The 7776-nt window shown below is 32.0% G+C and overlaps 1 protein-coding gene across 1 annotated transcript in view; it reads right to left on the reverse strand.

Moving 5' to 3' along the window:
- LOC149079955 (WD repeat, SAM and U-box domain-containing protein 1-like) overlaps positions 1–2609 on the reverse strand; it is a 114482-nt gene extending 111873 nt beyond the window's left edge. The window contains exon 1 of the mRNA XM_089238864.1: positions 2489–2609. The gene's annotated coding sequence lies outside the window, so the exon portion shown is untranslated. The remainder of the gene's footprint in view (positions 1–2488) is intronic.
- Positions 2610–7776: the final 5167 nt, after the last annotated feature.

Below are 7776 nucleotides of genomic sequence, written 5' to 3' on the forward strand. Positions count from 1 at the left end.
AAACCTCATCTGGGAATGCCGAATGAGTTCCATGAACTATTTTGAAAATCAAAATTTTTAGCTGCCTCATGTTTCAACATTTTTTGAATAAAAGAATTAGCACTTTTTTTTATGTGTTTCTCATTTTTTCACCGAATTATAATCATTTATGTTTCAATAATAATTAAATATGTGTGTGTGAAGTATTAGGTTGTGACATTAATAAAAATCTGCCAAAATCATGATCGTCATTTCAGACGTGCTCTAAAAACTATTAAAAACATGTCGTCATTTCAGACGTGCTCTAAAAACTATTAAAAACACACTAACTTTATTCAGTGTTTAGCTGAGCCCGATGTTAGCTGACATTGTTTATAGCCGAATTTCTTAGGTAATTCAAGAATTCCGTAATATTTCATACATTATTTTCTATGTATGTTATCTAACCGAGTGAATCACTGCGAGGTAAACTACTAGAAATGTACTACTAAAATTAACTACCGCACTACAATGGTTTATATTTTTCTTGATGCACACTGCTAATTTATTTGATTCGTTCTACATGAGATTCAACAGGGGTAAAGGTGGACATGCAACATCGTCTATGAGCTAGAATTGGGCTATAATGCAGTGGAAATAACTCACATACCATTCTGTTTTCAAAAGACGAAGATGTAATTAATCAGACCTCAGCAACGAGATTGTTCAAGAACTTTCGCTTAGTTTGCAAGACCCCCAATGATCATCCTTGTGTCAGGTAGGGCATTAGCACCGGAACCTGGGAGCCGAGGCTATTTCATCCTCCCCAATAATTTTTGCGAGGCGGCCAAGTCCTTCCCCCTCCCCAACAATTAATGAATACACAATGCTACGCACCTCTCTCCCTCCTACATACGGGCTTGAGTCCCGCAAAAACGGGACGATTGTTAACTTCCAGTCCTCCCCCGCATTTTTTTCAAGTTGCCGCCTCTCGAGTAAGGCAAAGACCACATAGATGATTCTGAGGCCTTGAGGAGAAAACCAAATCTGATTATTATATTATGTGTAAGTATTACACTCGGAGTGAGCTTGAAATTTCACAATCCAGTTTATGCCCTCGGATAATAGTAATAATTAGAGCCCGGACGTTTAGGCAAAAAAAAAGGTCAAAATAGGCAGGCAAAAAGGCACTAACAATGCTTAAAATAGACTAAAAAAGGTAAAGATAATAGATTCAGTTGTGATAAGGTCATATCTGCAAAATAATAATCAGGGAGAATGTAAAAACTAAAAATTTTCAATCGAAAAATGTTATTCAGTGAGATTAACAAAAAAAATTGATTAAATCAATTTAAACACGTTCTAATTACCGCAAAGCCATTGCAAACATTTTTCAATGTTCCGAGTTTTTAGTTTATCGAACTATATATCGTATGAATATTACGAGTAGATTCCACTCCACGTTTTAATTAGAGCTGATCCGATTATTAGAACCGATTAATTGATTGGTTGTTTATAGCAATTAAACATTTTAGTAGAATTAATCGATTCGATCAATCCAATTAAAATTTTTATGAAAAGTTTGTAAATTAACTTCATTTATTTGACGAAACTGATTAGATTCCTTAAATTTTGTTCCTATGCATAACATTTTAGATAAGTGACCATATTTACAAATATTTCAATCCATATTTTGATCAAATTTTTCAGCATGAGGAAATACAAGCGGATTCAACGAAAACTGGTGATGATTTCCGTTTCAAAAAGATCGGAAAATTTCTTCAAACTTCCAGATTATCTAAGTGCCACTTAAACCTTGTACAGTGAACGTTCGTTATAACGACCCGATTTGTTGCACTGAAAATGGACGTTATACTGGGAGGTCGTTCTATCGAATGTTTGAAATAAAAATTAGCTCTTCTCAAGAGAATTCATGTTCGGAGAGAATAAAACAAATCGTATTTATTTAAAAAAGTCGTAAGCAGACAATTAAAATGCATCAGGTTAGAATATATGATAGTTAAATTTTAATAGTTACATTCCTGCACCTATGTACCAAATTTTCCAATGTCAACGTCGTACAAAATTATAGAAAATACGGATTTTGTACATGACTTTGCAAACACGAATCATTCCTGAGCTGAGCTCGGGTGTTGTATTGGATTAAATAGTCTTTGTAAGTCGTTATATTGGATTAAAAATGACATGGGAAAAATGGGGAAAAAAATTAGGATATCATACCACTGTTTATAATGGGACGGTCCCAATAACGCATGGTCGTTATAACGAGTGTTAGCTGTATAAACCACTCAAAATCGAATCAATTTTCACTGCTGTATTGGCAATATTTTATGAAACTATATTGCTAGAGGATTACTCGGAACAAACCTTACATAGAAATTTAAAAAAAAATTGGAAAAAAAAACAATCCCGCAACACAGAACAAAAAAAAAAAAATCGAAACGTAAAAAATAAAATAGAAGAACGATTATCGTAAAATCCTAATAGAATTACTTATATCAAGCCTTACACAGAATATCGGAAAACTGTTACCAAGACCGATCCGAACACTCCCTTGCATTATACATACGAATATATTCCCAACACACACAACACAACACTTCGATTCAACTGCAATCAGAGAAAGAAAATAATAATAATACATCTATAAAAAAAAAAAAAAAAAAAAAATAACAAAAGTGCTGTATCGGCAAAAGAATGAAAAAGTGCACGTATTACGAAGTTAAAATATATATATATCGCCAATAATATTTATCGCAGAGGAAAGGAGATTACATTTTGTGGCGTAAGAATGGGATTGATATGCTAATGTGATGTAACCTAATAATTAGATACAATTCAGAACTCTCTGACGGGCATGCGAATTACTCATACCGCGAACAAAAAACAAAAAAAATGTATTATTATTATTTTTTCCCACCGTAAAAAAAAGGGGGAAAAAAAATTCAAGCTACCAAAATCTTGAACGAAATTTATAGCATCTTACCGAAAAAAAAAAGAAGTAAAATATAATAATAATAAATGTGTGGCAAAAAGGCTGAAAAATAAATAAATGAAGGGAGGGTCAAGTAGGGGTATCTTTATTCATTAAGAAACATCCTCCTCGGGGCTACAAACCAGATTTTTTAATGAAAATAATAATAATAAAAGAAAAAAAAATGAAATAATAATATGAAAAAAAAAAAAAATAAATAAATAAATGCAAAGCAACCGGTTTTCAAGACATCAGTTTCAAGCTGCTCTTGTCTGATGAAATTTATGAAACGGACACGTTTTTCCAATTAGTCGCAAAATTCTGGAAAACTGTAGGCTAAAAAATAATAATAATAAAAATAAATAAATATTAAACAAAAAAAAAATCGTATATGTATATATATGCAAAAAATTTGGAATGGGTTTGTCAAAAAAATAATAATAAAAAAAAGGGGTAGAAGTTACTTTTTTTTTTTTGGAAAAACAAAATGTTCGGAAACTTGTTTCAGCTTTGTGTTGGGGCCTATCTTTTCTCTCTCGGGCAAATGATTCATGATCTTTAGCAGGCGCTCCCACTGTATATAGGGATCTTTATTTTTATTTTTTATTATTATTATTTTTTTCATCATAATATCTTGCAGCAATTTCGAATGCCATCATTTCTTTTATGGGTTTTTGTTCCGAACAGTGTCATTATGCATCGGCTGTATTACTACTACTACTACGCGATCCAGTTTCCCACACTCTGGAGAAAAAGACACCTTTTTCCTCTGCCTTCTTATATATTATTATTATTATTATTATTATCATTATAGAGAACTTTCCTCCTACGTGTATGTATTGGCATTTATGGCATTAACATGATTGAGTTATTTCTACCTGGAATAGCTGATGATGAATAGAGAAATAAAAATGGCAGAGGAGAAAAAATATTTTTATATACTTAATATCTACAGAAAAAAATCTAATAAAAATTTTACACTTTTCTATTCGTTTTTACACTTTTTGATTTATGAATGGCACTTTTAAATGAATACGGCTACAGATTTTCTCATAGTTACATTTATATAGATGTTAATAATATTTCACAAATTCAATTTAATTTTAATACATTTTTATGCGTTTTTATTTTTTCCTATGGAAAAATAAATTGCTTGGACAATATTTGGTGGTATTTCCTAATGCGCCATCTATTTTTACTATCGATGACACGAAATACTAGAAAATGTCGTCTAAGCCCCCGGGATATTTTCATTATATTATTTGCATTCTGTGGTGAGAAATTGTCGTTAACTATTTTGAGATTTTTCGCCTTGTTATTTTATTGATATGAACAGAGACAGAGAAAACTGCAATCAAATTCTGTTTCAAAATGTGAAATACCGGATTGAAAATAAAAATGAAAGCCCTCCATAGATCCTTAACCAATTCAATTAAATGATGAAAATACCTATGAGGCGTTTATTTTCTATGACTTTGGTATGATTTTTTACCAGGAATTTTGAGTCTTAAAACAAAACCTGCTGTCAGCATTTTCTATCGCGGTTTATCTAAACAAAAAGTAGAAATTGTCAAAAATACTAAGCAGCAATATCTTACCGCACAGAATATAAATATTCGGGATCTTCGAAGACATTTCATAGTACCTAGTGCCATAGATGTCTCATAGATGGTGTAGCAAAAAAAACTGAAAAAATTTAGAACATTTTGTATAGCCGATGTGCTTCCACACTTTTTCTCCAAAAACTATTTTTAATAATAAAGTATATTGGAATTTCAAGAATAAAAATTACCTTCAAATCTGATATTCTGCAAAGCTTCAAACATGGGATAATTATCACTTTTCCCTAATTGTTACTATCTAATCAAATACTCGTCAATTTTCTTATTCCGTTGTTCAGTTCACACCCAGAAAGCAATAAATGATAACGAAATCACCTTCTCTGACCTCACTTACCTTTTCTAATAATGTGAGTCCTATTTCATTATGCATGTATATACATGTATGTATTTAGCTGATAATGATAAAAAAACATTTTTACGCGAGAAAATTACATTACAATGTCTATCTTATTATTCTCGAGTGATGACACCAGTTGTCTTGGATCATAATAATCTAAATGACCTTGATAATACGTATGCATCTCTAGTAACCCAAAGATCCAATACCTACTGCTGCGACAAACCTGTCTGAAAACATCTTTAATTATTTTGTTATCACGGGAGGCTGATAACAAAGTTGATAGAGACCATGTAAATATTAAATATGTTAGCATATATGTTTTTAAAAATTTCTGTTTACTTTCTTAGCACAATTTTTATTTCAAAATATCAGAAATTTCCATTGGGACATTAATTACTTCGCGCTTGACCTTCATGTCAATTATAAAACATACCCTTGACACAGCATTCAATTTCCATGTCAAGGATTTGGGCATATTCAACAAATAGTTTTGCAGAAATTTTTGCCTGGTATTTGGAATATTCATTATAATTTGTTTTTCTATCATGTTAATAAATATTTTCTTAACCTATAAGATATCGGGAAACATTGGAAAAACACAAATCTTTTTATTGTTCTTAGTTTTGCTCAAAATCTCCGATCATCAATAAATGAGATAAATGTAACCATTTGAAATGTAACCACCGGAATTATATTGTTGAACAAGACGAACAAGAGTAGCTGAATATTTACTCATCATTATTCATTTTCTTTACTGACATGTGTGAGTAACTACAAGTTACTATCGTCAGCAAAACTATAATTATACTAATCGGGCTTCAGCGTCGAAACGATCGAAAGCTGTCAGCTTGTTTCTATAAGCGCTAATTTTCAAGAAGAGATATTTCATTTCATGTTAACAGGGAACATCAGTGACGTTTGCAGAATGCAACAAGTCAATAACAAAATAGGGAAAAAAATTATCATTCCAATTTTAACCTTAAAGTGCTTAAACTGTTGTTCAGGTTTTATTCATTATTATTTTTAATCAAACTATCTATTATTGCGTAAGTGAATGTATAATGATTGTTCTGATATTCTCAAAAACGCGTCCATAAATACGTTTTTGACTCACCGATAATGTTATACTGTTGACAATAACAGTTCAGCTAGTTTTAGGATGCCATTAAAATTATTGTTTAGATGTCATCTTCGTAATATGAAGCAAAGAGCATTTCAAAGGTGTCGCCAGATTCGCGATTAATCGGTTTCGCAATATAAATAATAGTGTGAAGTGAGTTGAATCTAACATGGGTAAGATAAGGATAGAGGGAGTTTCTTCCGAAGGATAGACTTAACCCTCTATACTTCATATTCATAAAAAAATATTTCAAAAACCACAAAAACGGATGTAAATGGTGCTGTTAGCATATTTTTAAATGAAGTAATTCATGAACACAACAATTTAATTACTTAGAGCGTATGATCGTATTATGTGTATTTTTTTTAATTAGCTAAAATGGTTGATTAAGGGTAAAATATACAGTTTGCCTTTATTTAATGTTGTCTATACGCAGATAAAATCTTGCTTAGCAAAGTTGAAAAGGTGTTTCATTGAATTTTATTTCCGATTCCCTCAAGTTCATGTGATTTTAAAAATCTGTCTAAAAAAAAAAAAATCCAGCAACTCTCAAAAGATCATAATCACACCGACAAGAAATAAACTTTTTCTAGATGAAAAAAATTATTGTACTTATATTAGCCATTTTTTGTGCTGAAATGACACTACGAAAAACGTACAGTGCAAAATTCCAGAAAAATTGAGAAAAGAAATTGGTATAATGTTTTTTTTTCCATGTATATTCAAATATATACTGGACCATAGAGGGCTCTTTGCAGCAAAATATATTTCTATAAATGAATTGGGCGCGGTAGCCCGGGGGGGGGGGGGTTGGTAAGATACTCGCCTAAAGTACCAAAGGATGTTTAGAGGTGTCGCGAGTTCGATACCCGGTTAGTCCTTGTCAGAAAACTTTCCTGACACAGGGGTACAACAGAAACGGCGACATGACCGCAGAAAAAATTGCTACCGCAGGGAGTCCCCATCGAGGGGTTAGTGCACCAACCTCTCGATGAGTATAAAAAAAAGCCTGCCGTTCGGAATCGGCAATAAATTGTAGGTCCCGGTATAATTAGCTCTCGTGTGCAGAAAATGACCGTGGTGCGACAAAAATGATCGAATGATCTATAAATGAATTATTCAAACTCACATTGATAAATTTCGTTATAGGAAAGAATTGGATTTTTCTTTATTACTGCTCTCAATCGAGTGGTGAAAGAACTGGTTATAAAATCAGTAGGAATTTTTGCTTTCCTGAAGAGAACCTGGTATTATAGATTGAACTTTTTGAATGAAACATTCGCGATTTTTAATGACAAGCAGCATTTTCTCCGTCTCTTCATACAAACCTTGTTAGCAAAGCCAAAGAACTCTAAATATTCCACGAAAATTATGGCAATTCAAGTCTCCTTAGGATGGGTTTTCTTCGATTAAAAATCGGCTGGTACTGTCAATGTGTTACCAAAAGATTAGTAAGCTCCAGTGAGTTGGATTTGAGCGTTTCGTTCACATTTATTTCATCTACATCCTCAAATTCAACAGATTTTCCCATTTTAACAATGTTATATCTTTTATTTTAATCCTAAAACTAAGAGCGAAAATAAAATTTCAGGCGAAATTTCACAGATTCCTGAAACTAAAAACGCGTGAAGATGCTTAAAGTGAGATATAGTAAAGCTAGGGATACCTGTATTACTGTATTTCCATTTACAAAGATGCTACCGTACACAGCTTTTTTATCGCAGTTACAGTTTCTTTATCA

This window comes from Pholcus phalangioides, unplaced genomic scaffold, assembly GCF_987345545.1.
Source record: "Pholcus phalangioides strain wild (caught in Gottingen) unplaced genomic scaffold, Ppha-v1.0 ptg000011l_1, whole genome shotgun sequence".
NCBI classification, from domain to species: Eukaryota; Metazoa; Arthropoda; class Arachnida; order Araneae; family Pholcidae; genus Pholcus; species Pholcus phalangioides.